This window comes from Crocodylus siamensis, chromosome 5 (assembly GCF_052110815.1).
Source record: "Crocodylus siamensis isolate JL-2025a chromosome 5, ASM5211081v1, whole genome shotgun sequence".
Lineage (NCBI taxonomy): Eukaryota > Metazoa > Chordata > Crocodylia > Crocodylidae > Crocodylus > Crocodylus siamensis.
Window position 1 is genome coordinate 29288210 of NC_143399.1, and position 21013 is coordinate 29309222.

General features: G+C 42.8%; 1 protein-coding gene across 1 annotated transcript in view; it reads left to right on the forward strand.

Annotated features, from left to right (window-relative positions):
- The window catches only part of HS2ST1 (heparan sulfate 2-O-sulfotransferase 1), a 157549-nt gene that overhangs the window by 115625 nt on the left and 20911 nt on the right, over window positions 1-21013 (forward strand). The window lies entirely within an intron of this gene.

The following is a 21013-nucleotide window of genomic DNA, read 5'->3' on the forward strand; positions in this document are numbered from 1 at the left end:
CTTCCAGATTGGTCAAGAGTCTACTGGAATCAGCATCAAACTCCCGATGACTACTGAAAGCAATCTGGAAGATTTTAATAGGATATTTTAAGAAAAAAGAAAATCTCCAAGAATAGCTTAAGTCAGAGTTGGCAACCCTGGCTGTACAAGAGCATTAATTTTGGTCCCTCGTGGACATCATGACCATGAAGAACCCTCTGTACATACAGTTTGCCATAGATAAAGAGGAGACAAAACAAAGGCATTGCAAATGCTTTGCTACTGCAGACTGTTAAAATACACTCTGGTGATTCTAGATGAGAACTGCAACCTGAAGTAATGAGGGAGAAGAAAAAAAATCCACACTTTTTTTCTGTGAAATTCTTTTCTGACTCTCCAGGCAAGTACTAGGTAAGTTTTTAAGGATCACCAGTTGCACCAGTGCAGCTAACTTGTTATGCTCAGTTTTATAACTTGTGCACACTAACATCTCCTGAATGACAGTTCAGGATGCTTAATGGAAGTTGTGGCAAAGTGAATGAAGGTAGAAAACATTTATTTTTTTTATATAGAAAAGACTCAGAATATTAATAAAAGAACCTGGACTAAGCAGAATGAGAAAAAGAACAAGTGCTATTTAAGCTACAGAAATTGGTGGATCTTTGGTTATAAAGCAACATTATCAGGCATTGTGTGAAAATAAGCAGTGCTAGATTATTCACGATTTGGGCATAAAGTAAATGGGGGGTAGAGGGTGAGGTGGAGACAGGCTATCATTAAAACTCAGGTTCTGAAAACTAAATCATGAAGAGCCATGAAAATGTAACCAGTTTCTGGAGAGAAAATTACACTAGGGCACATAGGATATCCATTTTGCAAGTGGAATTATTTTAAATTCCATTACGATGCTTCCAACAAGTGATGCTGCTCCAGCTTATGGACTGTCACTTTTATGTTTTTCGTAGCACTGTTACGCAAGTTACTATAATTACATTGTGGCCAGAAATAACATCTATTTGTAATAGCATCTATCATAACTAATACTTAGCTGCTCTATAGTCAGTGTTTTTAATTATGCCAGTGGCATATCCTGTATACTGGTACCAGAGATGGAACTACTGTCATCAGCTTACCATTGTAAGCATAAGTTCCTAAGATTTCTAATAATAAAGTCTTTTGATCTTTTATCCTATCATGTCAGCTGCTGTGCTGAATCAGCAGGAGGTGCTGTTTCTATCATTGTTTGCCATTCATATTGGGACAAATTGGCAATATTTTTTTCCATACTAAATTAATTTAACCAAGGATGACAGTCTCTCATTTTATCATTCTCTAGAAGACTATCAATGGTGGAAGCATAACATGTCAAGATAATAGTATATATCTTTGCAAGTAGTTTAGTAAGATGTGATTGGTGATTTATAGTATTGTCTTTGCATATAGTTTCTTAAGTGACTTTAAAAACAAATTTTAATGAGCCCTTTCCCTTTTATGTTTGTTTGGTACTCTCCTGGAAAAAGTAAATGATTGCATGTCTGGTGAAAGCTCATATAAAATCTAACTGTCTCCAGCCTTTCTTACTAAATGGAGTCAGGCGATCTGTATTGATCTTGCTTTCTTTCATTCTTTGAAATTGGATTTTGCTTGAGGGACTGACAGGCACATTTGTATACTGGAACACTTGTGACAACTTTATCCGTATATAAAACAGTTCCATTAACTTTTCTTGCTAATGCCTAAAATCTGTTTTACAAGATGAAGGCACAATAACAAGTAGGAGCAGGCCCTGTTGTTAAATAATAAACCCCATTTTAGTGTATAGAGAATAAATCCCTGTCTTGAAACAATTTCTCCTTGTAGCTCTTGTATTCTAAGAACATCATAACAATCAAACATGAAAAGTATGAGGCATACCAGGAGCCTCAGTCTTTCTCTGTCCATAATTAGCTTCGTCTCTTTTTAGCTATCACTGTGCAAGATTTAGTTTCTTTTTATATAAAAACAACCTTCCCCCCAATAATAGATGGAGGGTACTCAGTTGCCTGTTTGGTTTGCTTCAGTGTTCGTTCCTAACCTTGTATTTTTACGTATTCTGAAAGCAGTGATACTGTGACGTCAATGCTAAGAGTAGGAGAAATCTCAGAGCCCTTTGGTAGCTCATTTATGCTGAAATTGTAAATTTTTCTATTCTTATGTTTCCTAAAACATTTCTGTGATGATTTCCTTTTCTAAATTTGTAATGAGTGATAACTACAATATAATATCATCACAGATATGGCACTGTATTTAAAATTGAGAGTGTATTTTTAATATAAACCTTTATTTCTGAGTATTTAACTCTTTCAGGGAACAACCCCCTTCCCCCCCCCCCCCAAAAAAAAACAACCCAAAGAAAACCTATCCATAGGCTGTATTCCTTACATTTCTTTCCACAGGGTTTTGTTGAAAGGCTTAGTACAAATAAGTGTGTTTCCATGGTAAGTACTGTATGTAATCTTTTTACAGTTCCTAATTATTTTAAGGATTTTGCACAGGTAATTTAAACTCTTGGATTCTTAAGTATTGCTAATAATTTTTTAAAAATCATACTCTAAAAACTTGTATGAAATAGCTACTACGTAGGACCTACTGATTTAGTGTTTTGCACTTTGGTGATCTTGTTCCTAAAAGCATGCTAACATAATGATGTGCTTGATTCTTATGACTATCATGTTGGCTGATATTGTATGGGGAAAACAACAAAATATGTGTTATAATAGAAATTAACAGTAATGAAAAATTTGGCATAAAACTTGATTTTTGTCTTTCAAACTTTGTTTCATAGGAGATCATAGGACAACCACATAGAAATCCAGCATGTGTTCTAGTATAACATTCATGCTTTCTCAGGAAATGCAAGTTGACCAAATCTTGAATTACATTTTTTATTAAAATTGCAACTCACAAATCAAGTGCCTGTAGAAAAATGGGCAGTGTAGAAACTGATGCTCACATGAGTTTATGAGTTTAATGCATATGCAGAATAGCAAGAGAATTGAGGCTTAGGTCAGTATTTTCCAGTTTAAGCCAGACCTTTAGCTGTTTTAATAACATGTTTATATGTGCATATTTATACAGTGTTTGGTTTAGCTTTACATCTTTGTTCTAAATAACGCTTCAACACAAATGCCATCTTGAAATTAAATGATAGTATCAAACACTAATAAAACAGTAGCAGGTTTTCAGCATCACTAGTTCTAATTTTCAGGCAGCTGCTGCATTAGATTTTAGTTAATGATCTCAATGCCAGCTGGAGTTGATTCCTAGCTGTTCCCTGTGTGCGTGGCTTTTTCCGCCTACCAGTAACACGCAGTACCAGGTGCAACTATTGGAGTGTGAAAATAATTTTGTTTTGTATAGACTGTCATCAGTGTTTCTCTTCCCCCCTCTTTTAAAGATGCTTTATCCAGTATTAAAGAAAGTAAATATCTTGGATGTTGTTAGCTAGGCTGCTACTATTTATAGGAGAAAATAATAATAAAAGTGCTTTGTCATTTTTTTTTTACCCTTGAATTCCTACAATGGAAAAACTTAACCTGGCATTAAGGCTGCTTGCAGATGTTAAAAAAAAGAAAAGGGGAAAAACCCGTGCTTTACCAGAAGAAGTATGTGTTATTTTGATCCAGCTCCACAGTGTTAGTATAGATTGGGCATTTCAGCAGGGATTTTTGGCTTTTTTTATTTAATAGCTGAGGAAATCAGCTATAGATAAAAGCACCAAAAAAGCCCCACTGAAGCGCTTGCTCTATACCAACTTTGGGCAAACCACGTCCAACTAGAGTGATGCCTCTTACGGGCATGTGCTGGGCTTGGTACAGGAGTGCACCAAGTTTAAAGTAAAGCGCCATTTTTGGAGGGTTGTTTTAACATCTGCAAGCAGCCTAAGTGGATTACTAGTGTGTTGTAGTTTTCAGATGCAAGCATGCATGGGGATTTCTTTTGTTGTATTTTTTTCCTAGCGTATACTTCTAAATGTATGAACTATGACTATGGAATTCTCCATGTGAACCGAGAATATGGTCATTTTTATCTAAGAATGCAATTGCATCTTAAGTAGTTTGCCAACTTACTATTTGGGGAAGATGAATTAAACTTTTTAAGTAGACATGTGAGATGACTGGTTTCATCTGTAAATGTAAGCCTTTCTATTTAAAAGTTATATTACCTAAACTTTCTATCAGGTATACCGATGCACAGCTGAGTCAAGTTATTCCAGCTTGTGTATATAATTATTTAAAAGTGGGAGAAAGCAAATCACTTGCTTTGTTTTGAGATGAGGTTATATTAAAGAAACTCCATGTTTCTTAGTAACATTAAATTCATGTGCAACCTTTCTAAGTGACATATTAGGGAAGTAAAAACATGTGGATATTTATATCACTAACCTCAGTTGCTTTCCAGTCATATGAATGATTATTAATTGAGTAATGTAATTTAGTTCCCATTTCAGAAGGCTGTTTAAGTTTCAGTGGATGCATCTACATTTGTACTTTACTGCAGAGCTGACTAATTAACTTCGCAGTAAAGCGTCACAGTCTGCACGTGTACCCATATTAGGGCACAGTAAATTAATTAACTCCACTGTAGGTTAGTACTGTTGGGGATAGTACTGACCTATGGCAGAATAATTATATGTGCTGAAACACATGCATAGGCTGTGGGAGGGGCTGGCTGGGGCATGAAGCTGCTACAGTACAGGGACAATGATGCCTCCTGACTCTGGAGGGGCACCAGCAGCCTATCACCAACCATGGCGGGGTGTCTTCCAGCGGCTGATCACTGATCCCGGAAGCACTGGCGCTTCTCGGGGGAACACTGGCTGGCGCACCCCACTCCCTGGCCGATGAGGTCCAATCTCAGGGTGGGCATGTGCTCCCCCTACGCATCGCCTATGATAGGGCCTGCCTGCTGCCTAGCCCCACACTATAACACCCTCATGCCCCAGCCAGCCTCCACTGCCCAACGCTGCCACCTGGGTCCTCTGCCAGCCCAGGATGGTCAGCTCAACATGCTGCAGTACCAACTCAATGCCCCACTTTTGCCCAACCTCAGCAGGCTGCAGACATGGAAATGTTGTGCCCAGGAGGGCTGGAGTTTATCACATTGCCCTAATTGTGTGTAGATACACGCAGTAACTATGTTGTTTTTGTGAAATTTCACCAGTAAATAAAGTGACAAAGCTAAAAGGCAACTAAAAGGCAATCGAACGCCAACTAGCTTCAAGCATCAAGGACAACAAAAAGTCCTTTTTCAGATATGTGGGGAGCCGGAGGAAAAGCAAGGGCAATGTTGGACCCCTGCTAAACCAGATGGGGCAACTGACGGCCAGGAAAAAGCCAACCTATTAAATAGGTACTTTGCATCCGTCTTTCATCAGTCACACGGGATGCCCATGCCTGCTATGGCACAGGGAGATCCGGGAGATGGGGATCCCCTACCCTCCATGCTGACCTCGTGAAGGAACACCTTGAGAAGCTGGATACCTTCAAGTCAGCCGGCCCTGACAACCTGCACCCCAGGGTACTCAAGGAGCTGGTGACTGTCATAGCCCAGCCCCTGGCACGGATCTTTGAAAACTCCTGGTGCTGTGGTGTAGTGCCCGAAGACTGGAAGAAGGCCAATGGTGCCGATCTTCAAGGAAGGGAGGAGAGTGGATCCGGCTAACTACAGGCCCATTAGCCTGACTTCTATCCTGGGGAAGTTCTTAGAAAAGTTTATTAAGGAGGCCATCCTTGATGGGCTGGCCCAGGCTAACATTCTAAGGGACAGCCAGCACGGGTTTGTTGCGGGTAGGTCTTGTTTGACCAATCTCATTTCCTTCTATGACCAGGTGACCTATCACCTGGACAAGGGAGAAGAGATTGATGTCATATATCTTGACTTCAAAAAAGCCTTTGATCTGGTATCCCATGATCACCTCTTGGCCAGACTGGCCAGTTGTGGCCTTGGCTCCACCACGATCCGCTGGCTGGGAAACTGACTCCGTGGTTGGACCCAGAGGGTTGTAATTGATGGCAGTCACTCATCGTGGTGCCCTGTGACCAGTGGGGTCCCTCAAGGCTCTGTCCTTGGACCCATACTGTTCAACATCTTCATTAATGATGTGGACATTGGAGTTAGGAGTGGACTGGCCAAGTTCGCTGATGACACCAAACTTTGGGGCAAAGCATCCACGCCAGAAGATAGGCGGGTGATCCAGGCTGACCTGGACAAGCTCAGCAAATGGGCAGAGGAGAACCTGATGGTATTTAACACCGAAAAATGCAAGGTTCTCCACCTTGGGAGGAAAAACCTGCAGCTTCCTTATAGGCTCGGCAGTGCTACATTGGATAGCACTACAGAAGAAAGAGACTTGGGGGTCATCATTGACCACAAGATGAACATGAGGCTGCAATGCGATGCTGTGGCTAGTAAAGCGACCAAAATGCTGGCTTGCATCCATAGATGTTTCTCGAGCAAATCTTGGGACGTCATTCTCCCCTTGTACTCGGCCTTGGTGAGGCCGCAGCTGGAGTACTGCGTCCAGTTTTGGGCTCCACAATTCAAAAAGGATGTGGAGAAGCTTGAGAGAGTCCAGAGGAGAGCCACGCGCATTATCAGAGGTCAGGAAAACAGATCTTACAATGACAGGCTGAGAGCCATGGGACTCTTTAGCCTGGAAAAGCGTAGGCTCAGGGGTGATCTGATGGCCACCTATAAGTTTATCAGGGGTGACCACCAGGATCTGGGGGAACGTTTGTTCACCAGAGCACCCCAAGGGATGACTAGGTCGAATGGTCACAAACTCCTGCAAGACCGTTTCAGGCTGGACATAAGGAAGAATTTCTTTACTGTCCGAGCCCCCAAGGTCTGGAACAGTCTGCCAGCGGAGGTGGTTCAAGCACCTACATTGAACACCTTCAAGAGTAAATTGGATGCTTATCTTGCTGGGATCCTATGACCCCAGCTGACTTCCTGCCCTTTGGGCAGGGGGCTGGACTCAATGATCTCCCGAGGTCCCTTCCAGCCCTAATGTCTATGAAACTAGAGTGCTTATGACTGTGGGCTTTCTTTTCTCATAAGACTCCTTGAGAGGTGCTTAATTTCTCTAGCGTGTTCCCACGTAACTTACAATCAGGAAATATATTATGTGCATTCTGAATTATTTTCAGATTCAAGTCTCTCCCCTCGACCCACCATCAATCCCAGACATACATAGTTTTGATCCAAAAGTGCTTTAGTGAGTTCTGGCTCAGCTTCCAGCTCTGTCCTCCAAAATGACTTTGGCTTCAGACACCATGTAGCTATCATGTTCTTTTCTCTATTAAGAGAAATTAGAAAAAACCTTTTGGAAAATTTAGAGAAAACTTTTTTTTAAGGATAGGAAGGAGCTAAGATCACCTTGGCTGCATCCACATGTGTGAGCATGTGTCTGTTGTGGTGTCTCAAAGCAGTTTGAGATGCTGCAGGAGGTGTGCCACGAATGAAAAAATGTCCCCCATGCTGCAAATATGCAGCAAAGACTCCAAGTTTGATACTGGGGAATCCTGCTATCAAAAGAAAACATCAAAATAAAGCGACACAGGGTGCACTTCTGAAGCAGCTGGAAGCTGGGTACTCCAAAGAGATGCTCTAGTACCTGGCCAGAGTGTCTCTGTGCCTGCCACATGACCCTGCTGCTCCAGTATGCTGCCTCAGTGTGCTGGAGGAAACAGAATTGGGGCATAGCTGGCAACAGTGGCTCAGTTAGCTGGGCCCCAGGCTCTATTTCCAGTAAGCTGGAAGCCCCCCACAATCCAGGTGCGAACCCCACACAAGCCTCACACCCACCGCTACACCCCATCACACCCATCCCTTCACAAACCCGCATCCCGCCCCACAGATCTCACACCCTGCATGCCTAGCCATCAGAAGAGACTATTTGATGTCCATTGTCACGGCTCACGCTGCAGTCTTGGAGGGCCGCTGTCAGTGCCAGCGGCCGCATGTTCCAACATCAACAGAAGAAGGAGGTTCTGGAAGTTCAATTTGTTGTCCAGTGCTTGGTGGTCTTTGCGGTTGTTAAAAAGCTAAAACTTTAAAACCTTTTAAAACTGCCTGCCATGGGGTTGGTCAACCAGCGCCATGGGGTTGGTCAACCAGCGCCTTAAAAGTCACCAAAAGGGACAGGACCTGCTAGTGGGAGCCACAGCTGCAGGGCCAACTGCTGCACTACAGCCCTGCCCTGTGCCCATGCTGGTGCTGGGACATGTAGTTCTGGCTGGGAGGGTGGGGAGAGGGAGGAGGCTCCTGGTCCCAGGAACCACTTGTGGGGTATGATGGGCTGCGGGGAGGAGGGGTGGTGCCAGGGGGGCCTATGGGTATATGTGATGGGCCAGGGATGACAGCAGTGGTGTATGCGTGAGAGAGAGTTCGGGGAGTGCTCCAGGTACAGCTTGGAGTCCCTCTGCCCCCCTACAGCAGGCTGTGCAGGGGGAGGACAGCATAGAAGGGAATGTGGCTTGCCCAGCCCAGTCCGTAAACCTCAGTTGAGGGCTTCCCAGGAACAGCATGGGGATTGCTACAGCCTGGGCATGGGCGCAGAGAGCAGAACAGCAAGGGCTTGCACTGCCCAGAGCCACAAAGTGGGTAGGACAGAGGCAGCTGGACTGATGTCCTGGTGCTGGGGCAGAGCTGCTGCCAGGCGGGAGCATGTGGGGTAAGCAGGGGCTGCAGGTCAGGAGTGAGGGGCATTGGGTGGACTGTGGGTTGGGAGTGAGGGGCAAGGGCATGGGCAGGGCACTGGCATGTCAGTGCTGCTCAGCACCAGTCCAACTGCAGCTGTCCCCACATCTTGGTGAACAAAGGGAGCAGAGACAGCTCTGATTTTTCTATGATAAAAAAAACAAAAGCAAACACCACAGTGTATAGATATTTAGAATGTGTTTTATTGTGATGATAGAGGCACTGGGAAGCTTCCAAGTTGCTTTAAAATTGTAAATATATCAATAAAACATTGCCCATCTGCTCTCTCTCTCTCTCTCTCCCCCCGTATGTGTATATATATGTATGTGTGGTGTTTCATTTTAATCATGGAAGAACATGGATTTTGGGTATTTTAATGGGAGAATTGCGGGGTGGTTATCAGAGAATTTGCAATTTTTTATCGGGGAACACCAGGATCCCAGCTAGTGAGGCAAGTGGCAGGACCCAGGCAGAGGAGCCTGCCTAGGACCGGCACTGGGGACCCAGCTGAAGGGCAGACAAAGTGGCTGACCATTTGGGGCCAGGAGGACATGCTTCAACAGTGCAAAATGGGCCACCACAACAAGCACATCTTTCAGGCAGTACTTGTGCAGATGGCAGAGCAATGGCACCAGAAGACGTGACAGCAGTGCCACACAAAGGCCGACTGTACAGCCACGGCCCATTGGCAGCTGGTCCAGAGGTATAGGCAGCTCTGCTACAGTGTCCATACCACAGCTCAGGCTGCTCTGTGGTCCCCGTCCAGGTCTGGCGTGTGTGCAGCCATGGGGCTGTAGGTTCAAGGGGGCAGATGCTGTTGCAGGTGGCAGCAGGTCACAACCAGGCAGCAGCCCCCACTGCCAGACTGCTGCAGTGGGTAGAGGGTATAAAGACCACTCTAGGTCAGGGCTACTGCAGCAGTCCAGCTGTCACAAGGGGTAGTGTCCCCAGATACCAACTGTCAGGGCGAGGGTAAGTAGTCCTAAGCTGCTCACCAGGGCAGGCTTTTATACTGCTGGAGCCCGCACAGGTGCTGGCCCCAGGCTCTAGCTCCCCCTGGCTGAAGATCTGTGAGGAGCTGGAGTACTGCTTTGACACTAATTTCAACATGTTCTAGATCCATCAAGTCTCCTAATACAGTAACTTCTCAACTGGATCAAGACTGCTTTTCATCTGACCAAGACTGTAGGGAGGAGGCATCACCTGTCTGTTCTTAGAAGATTCATTCATATTATCCGTATGGGTCACGTGGGAAATTGACAACTATTTAGTAGATCTAGGTTTTCTAGGAATAGGCACTTATAGTATGCTTCTCCATTATCTCCAGTCCTTTTCCCATAGAAGAGTCATTCACAGCCCAACTAGGCTGACTTGGGACATACATGCACATTAAACTGTGCTTCTGTATGCTTCCTCTTAGACTTAGGACCATCTTTCCTGTGTTTTCTCCTGAAGATTGTCTCGGGTAGTATATGAGCATGGTGTAACACCCAGGAGAGATACAGGAGGACAAGCATCCTGTCACAGAGCAGAGCCTGCCAACTCGTATCTTATTCCTCGATGAGGGAGTGCCTGCAGCATCCTCTGCATTAGATAATTACAAAAGCTTCCAAGACTTACCTCATCACTGTCTGTTCAGATATTCAGGATCACTGAAAAAAAGGCTGCATTTCCAGAAAAACAGAGATTCTGTTCTAATCATTTTCTATTTTCATACACTGTGAATATATATAGGTAATAGTGAGTCAGGTATCCAGGTTGTAGCCATATTGATTTAGAGGAAAAAGCAATCGGGGCTCGTGGTAGAGGTAACACTTTTTATTAGACCAACTTTGTCTAAGGTAATGTTTATCATCACAGAGCCTCACAGGATTGCTGAGAAACCAGCGTTGCCTCTAAGCTGTGTGGCATGAGCAGCTGCGCAGGTGCGCTCATACCGCACTGCCAGGCATGCCTGCGTGACTGTGCATGTCACACAGCTTAGAGAGAAAGCTGTGAGAGACTCCTTACCAGCTAAGAACTGCCTCCCCAGAGGAGTTTTCCATCTCCAACTCCTCTCTGAAATCCTATGAAATACGAACTTTCATTTATCCCCAGGAGAACTTCTACAGTCTTTTCTCTGATGCCTGATGAAGGGTGTTCGCGCCTGAAAGCTTGCAATTAAAGACATTTTTTTGGAAAAATCTTGTTGGTCTAATAAAAGATATCACCTCTACCATAAGCCCTGATTGCTTATAGGTAATAATGTTTTTCAGGATTAAACATACAGCTCCAGGCAGCTTTTGGTTTAGGAAGGCCACAGATCCAAAAACAGACCCAGTCAGTTAGCAAGTCCAGTAGATACTTTGAGACACCTGAGTTGGTTCTCAGGCATTATGTAAATCATTCTAAAAAGTCCCAAAACAAAAGCAGTCTCAGAAGCACATGGTAATAAAAAGTTAGAACTGAAATAATGGAAATATACTAATCACACATTGACTCAGTCATGCCCAGAGAGGGATAAATGCTTGTAACTTCCCTTTTATATGTTAGTACTTGGAGCTAAACTTCAAATAGTAATTTGAGACAGAAATTCTGGATGAAAGGTTAGATTTGAACTATATCCAAGTTAAGTCTTTCCTTCCAAAACAACAAGTTGGGGGTTCACTTTTTTATGTACATCTATCTGTCTCTGACTTTTTTTTGTTAACTCCGCATAGTGCCTCCAGAACTGAGCCTTATAGGAAGCTTCTATATCTTCATAATCATAAGCCAAGGGAAGTGGGGGGAAATGACCTCTGGGGTTAAAAGCACCTGAATGTGGTGTGAATTAACAGCATAAGGCAGTAGAGTATTTCATATAACTAGTTGATTCTTAAGAGCAGTAAGATCTGAAGAAAGAGACCACCATTTCCACTTCAGCATCTTTAATCTTGTTTTAAGAGTAATGTCTATGTTTATATGTACCAATGTTCATCCAAGAAGAAACAGACAGTATAAACATTGCTTTTAAGACTGATCTGTTAAAATGCAGTTTTGAAGCATCTCTAACTCATGACTGTTCAACTTCTAAGTGGCCAGGAGCCACATGCTGTGTGAGTCAGATCACGGGCCACTGGGCCACTACTGCATGATCCACCATGCATGCAGGTGCCCCTCCCTCCCCCCAACACATGCCACTGCACTGAGTGCATGCGAATGGCCTCCTTTTCATCTCACCTGCTGTTAGCTCCCCCACTACAGTGCACCATTGGCTGTGCCGCACCATACCACCCCTTTGAGCAGGCACAAGCAGCAGAAACCAGTGGGGGAAGCCCAGGGTCCTAGACTGCTGCTGGAGCAGGGTGATAGAGGGAGCAGTAGCCAAGTGGGAGCCTGGGGACCACAGTTTAACCCCTTGCAGACTAAACATGTTCCCTGGGTTGCCAGTTGGACAGCCCATCTCCAACTCATGAAAAATCAGGGTTTGTCAGAGGCAGCAGTGCAATCAATGGTGGGTGGGGTGGCAAGGGATGAACTATTTTTGAATCCAAAAGTGTTTTAGGGTGGGTGTAATTACTGTCTGTTTTGAGTATTTTATTGTGCTTTTATAAGTTTTTTTTTGTCTTTTATAATAAACCCTTATTCTTTTTGGGGGGAGGGGTAGCATATAAATCTAATAAATGTATCTGTCCTGTGTTGAGTACTATAGAAGTGCACAGGAGACATCTGTCTCCATGGGGAGATAGTACTTTTCATCATTTTAATACGACTCTTGCTGCTTCATCTAAATTTGCCTTTTGAAGTGCCTGTAAGCCATACAGTGGTGTGAACATACACCAGTGCCTGTAAACCATATAGATCAGCATGTCTTGTGTGATAGCACTGAAGAAAAGAGGAAGAAATGTATTTAGGCTTCCCCAAAATGTACAGTAGTCTCTAGCTTAGATCCTTGAGTTTCTAAAGTTATTCAGCATGCACATAGCAAGTTACTCATGTCAGATGCACAAGCTAAAATTGAGACTAGACCAGCAGACCTCTGCTGAACAGAGAAGTTACTAATGATGATTTCATCCTTCTACATTGTTGTAAGTTCCTCAGTATGTTTTTATAATAGGCATTGAACTAATGATTTGCTATCATTTGGATAAGTCATAAAATTTAAAGTTACAATCAGTTGTATGCATTAAAAGCCCTATAGCTTGTAAAAGTAAGGTTTTTAACAGTGTTATTCCAGACAAACCCCTGTTCAGCATTATGCGTGTCTGCATTTTCCCTATGGTTTCATTTGGATGTAGAGGAGCAGACTGTCCATTGGTATGCATTTATCATAGCTCCATTGAGTTAACCTATTATTATTATTCTACCATGAGCCATCGATCTGTGTTGCTACATGCTCTTAAACAGCTGCAACATTTCACCCCAGAAGAGTCTGCATTTCAGTGGTAGATGAAAACTGTTATAGTATATGTAACTTGAAAAGCACATCAGGACATTACCTTTGTCATGTGAATATGGAAAATACTTGGTTTATAAGCTGTTGCTCATTTCCTATCCTTCTCCAGAGGGTGAATGGAATCTGAGCCTCAGATCTGCTTCTGATGAGTTATTTGAGCCAGTCAGGCTTAATGTAGCTCTCGGGCAGGGAAACAGCTTGAGAGTTGCTTCCTGCTTCAGGCTACCAGCTGCTTGCTTAATTTGCTAAATAGCAGAGTGGAAACAAAGCTGAGGCCCAGCCTCAGCTGGTCAGATTCCTTATCTAACCACTCTAATTTTGCTTTCTGTAGATCTTTAAACTAAGTACAGGCAGTCAAAAAGAACAAGGCTGAATTGATTCAGTCTTTGCAGGGTAGTCTAAGCTGCAAAGATTGAACCAATAAGCAAATGAACAGACATCCACTTTTGATTCAGGAAATGCAGCCACATGCCTGCAGTGGCTCAGGTCAGAAGCTGAGGGACACTACAGCATGGCTCTCTGGCACATAGCCAGCATGGGCTGTGTGTTTGCTTCCTTTTCCTGCTGCCCCAGGGGTCTTTGGGATCTGCAGTTCATAATTACAGCAGCAGGACTTTCAAAGTTGCTCATCACTTCCTGCTTCCAGGTGTCTCTGGGATTTGTAGTCCACAGTTGCAGCCAGCAGTAAGTTTAGCAGGACAGGACAGCTGTGTACTGGAGGGAAGGGAAGGGAAGTTTAATGCCCACCCCCTCCCTGGCTCCAGACCCCAGCCAGGTTTGCCTGAAGGGGCCAGTGAGCCAACCTCACTGCCCCAGCTAGGGAGCAGAGGGGCAGGGCCAGCCCTGCTCTTTGGAGCAGACAGCAAAGCCCAGCCCAGGGCTGCAAAGCATGCTGGGATGCTGCGGTACTCTGATTTAACTTGAACCAGAAAGGGGTATGGGACAGAAGTTCCATAAACAGGTTTGATCCAAATCAGTTAAGTCTGATACTAAATTCAGCTAGACGTATCTTCCTCCTTCCACAGCCCAGGGAGCTCTTGAATTGGATTCTTTTCAGCAGTTTGGTTCTTTCCTTAACTGCAGGAGCACAAGTTGAGAGGAAGTCCTAGGTGTTGTACATGAGAAGAGCAAGAAGGGGAAAGACTGAAGAGAATGAACAAAACATACAAAAAGGGAACTTAAGCAATATTCTCAGACAAACAATTAGACCTGGGGGGAGAGGGACAAGGTGGAAAAAAGGATGAGGCATTTAAGTACTTTTGCTTTTATTCAGTTCACTTCATCAGTTAATTTTAATAGGTTCAAAGAGAAAGGGAGTCTCCTTAAGTCTTAATTTTACTCTGAAACATTGTGAAACTATTAAGGCAGGAAGAGGTGCACAACAAAAATAAATGTAAGTTGTCCCTTTTGAGCTTTTAATGTGAAAAATGCTGTAAAAGGAGAAATGTAAGATTTTTTTGTAATATTTAGTTCTAGTGCTGTCAATGGTGTGTGTGTTAACGGCTTAAAGTTAGTGTGATGTCATAATACTTTGTATGTATTTAGCAGTTAGAAATAAACAGTTATTGTAAACTTAGTCTTCCATGACTGAAAAGGTTTTTTTTCAACATGGGAGGAATGTTATGCATTTCTAAAGAAAATTGCAATTTAGATTCAATAGTTAATTTTTTTATTAAATTCTTTTAAATGGTTTTTTAGACCAAGGAGACTTATCTTCTTAGCTTCATGTAGTTCTGATGTCTTTCATCAATGGTGTGTTTTAAGTTCCAGATTCCAGCAGTTAGTCCATTCTGCTGGGGAAGGACAAAAAAATCTTTTGTTCATTCTATGCTACATATCTGACCTATTTTGTGCTCAGATTCCTATTGAATCAAATGAGGTGTTGCACATAAGACACACAGATCTTTTCACTAAAGATAGGGAATAATTTTTCCATTATAGTTCGGAAAAGGAAAATGAATGTAAGGTTGAGGCTGCAGGCTTCCATAATAGGTTTAAAGTGCAGTTCTTCTCTTAAAAGGGACTGAATTGATCTGTTTCTTTTATGAACTGAATCATACCTATTTGTTTTAATGACACAAAGGTTTCACTGCTTTTTATTCTATTTAATGTTAAGAGCTGGCACATCAAAGAACGGGAGCTGGAAATATATTTCTTGTGTATCAACATAGCTATGTATTAAGTAATCATGAGCAAGACCTGTAGTCAAAGTTGTATTTGTTTTACCATAGATATGATTGTAACATTTTAGATTAACTAGTTCAAAATTGTATGAAGACAGTCTTTGTTCTGGTTTAATATCTGGCTTGCATCTCTTTAGTTAACAGTATTAATTACAGAGCCAAGTTTTTTAAATGAAGGCAATGGGACAGTGGACATGTTCCAAGGGGAATTATTTTGGTCTGCAGAATTTATCACAGCTGAAAAAGAAATAAATTGCGTTGATGAGTTAAACCAGTCCAGTTTCTGTGTAAACAAGTCCTTTTAACCACAATTGAGTTTTAGGACTGTCATTTGAGAGACTTTCTTATGAGCTGGAGGGTGGAGATGAAGGCACTGCTGCTGATTGGCCAAGCAGGGGATGGAGGTTCCCTGTACTCCACGCCTGGGAGGGAATCTGCCCAAGCCGGAGCCAAGCTTCATCTGACAGGGAATGGGGAGATAGGGCCAAGGGGAGAACAGAAGCTACAGAGGGCAAATAGTGGGGAGAGGGGGGAAGGGCAGGAGGCCACTGTGGGTCTGACTTTGGCCCAAACCCAGGCTCAGGGCCAGAGTCCAACCTGCAGCAACCACCTAACCCCTTCCTCCCCCCCCTCCCCGCCCCCCAAAATACACTTCATACACAAATCTAAGATTGAGGGTCTTCCTGATTGGTGGGCAGAAACCTTGTCTTAGATTCAAGTAAAAACTGTAGTTTTCTGTAGTTAAAAAGAATGAGAACTAAAAGCTGGCATTTTCTGACTTGGCTCCGCAGGAAGCAGAGATCCACGCTGGGGTCTCCTCTCCACCCAATGCAGCGCTGAATCACTGCTACCTGTGGAGCCAGATCGCGCAGCAGGGACCACCAGGCTTGCTGGCTGCTCTGCACCGCTTCCCTGCCCTGCGACCCGGCGTGACAGGAATCAAAGATCTGCATAGGGGTCTCTTCTCCTGCAGGGAGGGCAGCAGCCCTCCCCCAGATGAGTCACCCATGGCCCCATCCTGCTCCTCACTGGGGCTCTGCAGCTCCTGGTCCCAAGCCCCGCCTGGCTGAGTAGGGCTGTGTGAAGCTTCCCTTGCAGCCCATTCAAAACAGATTTGGCCGAAACAAAACAGGACAGTGATCCGAAACACCTAAATGAATTACTGTCCCCCAAAATGGCCAAATCTGAAACTGAATTGAAACACAACCATTTTGCACAGCCCTACACTGCTTATATAGCAATAAGAGGCACTTATGAAGTAGAAATGTGTGGGTTAGAGGAAACAAAATAGTATAAAAACTATGCATACATCCCTGCCCTCTGGCTGTTTACTCTAAACTTCTCATTTCTTTCTAAAATAACACTGGCAGAAGTATTTAGTCCTTCTCTGGGAAGACCCCTTATTCTAATTTCTTCTTTTGTTCTCGCATTCTTAGTGGCTACGTAGCACCTTTAGGACTGTACCTCCACACTATTCTTCAGATGTTTCTCCCAGCCATGTCTAATCATGAATGCTGGCTTTGTACCTCATGCTTATCATTATGTTTCTGTTTCAAAAATGACTTCACTGATCTAGTTATCTTCGTCTTTGGCTCGCTCAAGGTTGAATATCCTGGTTGGTTTTTCAAACTTGTAGACTAGAATTACTTGCAGCATTGTGCAAGCCTGACAGCTTGAGTTTACCTCCTTTTAACCCTCTTCCTGTTTCTTCAAAAGTGTTTGGGTTTGTTTGGTTTTTTTTTCTTTCCAAGTCCTTAAAGCAGGGGTTCTCAAACTGTGGTATGCATACTCCCTGGAGGTATGCAAGGCATCTCTGGGGGGTATTCAGGAGAAGTTGTGTAATGGCATATTTAATTTTCATTATAATAGTAGTTGGCATTTAAGGGGTTAAAATATAAAACATGCTGGTAGGGGTACACGGACAGCTAGTAAATCTAGAGGGGGTACACAGTAAGAAAAAGTTTGGGAACCTCTGCTTTAAAGATTTTATCTCCTGTGGAGATTACTACCTATATCCTATCTCCTTTCAGGACACTCAAAACTTATTGAAGTTCTTTGCATTGGCAATGCAAACCCTGCTCATATTCATGTGCAGTTGTGTAGAGTTTGTTGATGACTTCTGTTTCATCAATGTCTTCTGAGATGGTGTTCTACTTCCATAATGTTCTGGACGTGTGAAGTAGGGTGGATCATTGTGTCTGTGTATGGCTGTTGTACCATGTTTAGTAGTGCCACATCTTTTCTGATACTGGCAGACATAGGAAGGAACTATCAGCTGTCCTACTTTTGTGGGCATCTTCAGAGTAATGACATGCAAAGTTGTTGCTACTCACTTTCAACAATGATTAAGAAGTTTGTCAGTGGGGTGATGAGGGAGAAGAGGGACAACGAGGAAAGAAAGCGGGGGGAGGGGGAATGCAGCAAAAAATGAGCTACCTGTAAAGGAACTCAATTAAATGCCAGAAATAGTATAGGTGTATTAATATGCTACTCTGCATGGACTAATTATCCTACTAAGAAGAAGGCTGTATCAGTATAGACAGAATACTGTGCTAATGTCATTACATTTTTTCCAGCACCCAAGTTAGTTCATCCAGTCAGGTGCTACATGTCCATAACTCACTGGCTGTAGTACTGTCAGAAGTACTTTGTTCAGGACTCAGCTTATTATGGAAGAGGATATATATGTTTTTACTTCATTTTTTTGCTTAATGATAGTGTGGGGATGCTTATTGACTGCAGTGAGGATTGAGGATATGAATGAATCGTGTTTTATGAGCACATGAAAAGAACGGTTGCTATCTTAAAGAGTTTGTAATCTAAAACAAGACTTGGCAAATTGTAACAGAGTAGGATGGAAATTTTATGGTAATGCCTGAGAACTGTAATATATGATTTTATAGGCAAGTAGTGTGCACAGCGAGATAGTTCTGAATGTTTTAAAATTATTTATGTTTGGACTACAGTGTAGAGATTAAGTAACAGAATAAAGAAGAGATTGAGCTAGTAGGAGCAGAAGAGAAAGACATATTGAAGACAGACTCAGGGAAGAAGAGGTGGGTAGGGAAATAATGGGATAAGAGAAGGGTTAATGTAAATATCCCAGCTGTCATATATCCTTCATAACAATCACATATTTGATGGTCCAGCAACACCTGCCTATATCTTTTGGAAAATTGCATGCATATATGAGCTAGGAAAAAGGAACAGAGAAACTTTCCATGAATTCTCATTGGCATAAGGAGAAGGCACAAGGATTGGACTCGGTGGCCTATGAGGTTCATACTAGTGATATGTTCTCATATCGCTGTTTTAAATCTCCAGCAGCTGACCTGTTCCTCATATTTGTAAACTAGGAGAAAGACAAGGTTTCCTTCATCCGTTTTGCAAATAAGGTAATTTTAAAGTCAAAACAAGGTGACTTCAGTCACAAATGAGATTAAAACTGCTTCGCCAAATTAGAAACAGACTCATTCATTTGGTCACATTGAGGCTGCCGGGAGAGGTTAAGGCAGTTGCACAATTGGGATCTGAAGAATTTTATGCCCCATTCCCCAAATCACATGTTCTGCCATACTACACATGCTTGGCAGATCTCACAATTCTGGGAATGGGGCATAAAATTCCTTAAACCCCAGCTGCCAGTGTGGGTGAGGGGTAGCCCTGAAGCTGAGGAGTAGGGAGCATCCCAGCTGCATCCCCCGTGAACATGGAAGTGGTAGCTGGAGAGCTGGGAGCTCCCTACTCCCCAAGTGCTGTTTCCATAAGTGCCTGGAAATGGAAAAAATGGGCATGAGCTGAGGAAAGAAGGTGATTAGGGACAGTTGGCATGGATTCACTGAAGGCAAGTCATGCCTGACCAACCTGATTGCCTTCTATGAGAAGACGACTGGCTCTGTGGATGAGGAAATAGCAGTGGATGAGATTTACCTTGATTTTAACAAGGCTTTTGATATGGTTTCCCACAACATTCTCTCAGGCAAGATGAAGAAGTACAGGTTACATGAATGGACTGTAAGGTGGCTAGACAACTGGCTGGATCATCAAGCTCAAAGGGTAATAGTCAATGTCTCGATGTCTGGGTGGCAGCCAGTATCAAGTGGAGTGCCCCAGGGGTCAGTCCTAGGGCTAGCTTTGTTCAATATTTTCATCCATGACCTGGAAGATGGTATAGAGTACACCCTCAGCATGTTTGTAGGTGACACCAAGCTAGGGGATATGCTGGAGGGTAGGGTTAGGATTGAGAGAGACCTAGACAAATTGAAGGATTAGATCAAAAGAAATATTATGAGGTTCAATAAGGACAGTGCAAAGTCCTGAATTTAGGACGGAACAATCCCATGCACCAGTACAGGCTGGGGACTGATTATCTCAGCAGCAGCTCTGCAGAAAAGGACCTAGGGGTTACAGTGGACAATAAGCTGAATATGAGCCCACAGTGTGCCCTTGTTGCCAGGAAGGCTAATGGCATACTGGGCTGCATTGGTAGAAGTGTTATCAGCAGATCAAGGGAAGTGATTATTTATTCTATTTAGCACTGGTGAGGCTGCATCTGGAGTACTGTGTCCAGTATTGGGCCCCCACTACAGAAAGGATGTGGATAAATTCGAGAGAGTCCAGCAGAGGGCATCAAAAGTGGGGCAGGAGCTAAGTCACATGACTTATGAGGAGAGGCTGAGGGAGCTGATCATATTTAATCTGGAGAAGAGAAGATTGAGCGGGGATTTAATAGCAGCCTTCAACTACCTGAAGGGTCAAGCATTATTGTTACCACATTGGATTATAAAATGTACAGTTAAAGTTCTTATCAGAATCAGATTCTGATTCTGGTTTTACATAGTGGCTGGGAAAAAGTTGTCTGGCTTGCCTACATTGTCATGAAATGTTTGTTATGCAGTAGGAGAAGATACATTCGTGCCAGAAAAATCTGCATTTTTTTTTCCCAAAAGGGTTTTTATGTTTTTAATAGGGAACCATCTCCTAGAATATTGCCCTTTATTAATAGTTTACCCCCTTCTCTAATGCATGCCTTTAACAGGATTTGGGTTTTTTTAAATTCTTTTTCTGTCTTGTGTTTGATATATATTTTGTATTCAGGATCACTTTTCACCTTAATTTTTAATTGTGCATAACCTTCTCCTGTCTCTGTTCTTATCATAGTTGAAATTAATAAATCTAATTGGATTTTTGCAAAGCTGCTCATTGTAATATTTTTTCACTTGGGAGTTTTTTAATTGGAATAAGCACAACATCAGTTTTATCTAAATTTCAGTGCCTCTTCACAGTTAATTGACTCAACCATATATGGTTGATGATTTTGCTGTTTTGGAAAATTCATATTCTAGACTCTAATATCTGAGCTAGCTATTCCTTTTACCTAATATCATGTGTGTTATCCGACAGCCCTGCAGAATTTGTGTATTACCATCTGGATAAAACATATTAGGTACTTCTTTAAAGAGAAGAGGGTAGTTTCTTCTAATGTTATAATCTTTATCCTTGAAGTGTGGATCAGCTCTCAGTCAATATATTCTATCTGAGCATGATTAGGTATCTTAAACTAAATGGTAAAAGTTTTAACCCAAAATGCTAAAACTAATTAGTATATGGTGGGTTCTTTATCATAAACAAATGTTGTTACTGTGTTGCCACTTCAATTCTAAGGACAGCGTTACTGTAAAATTCAATCTGCTAC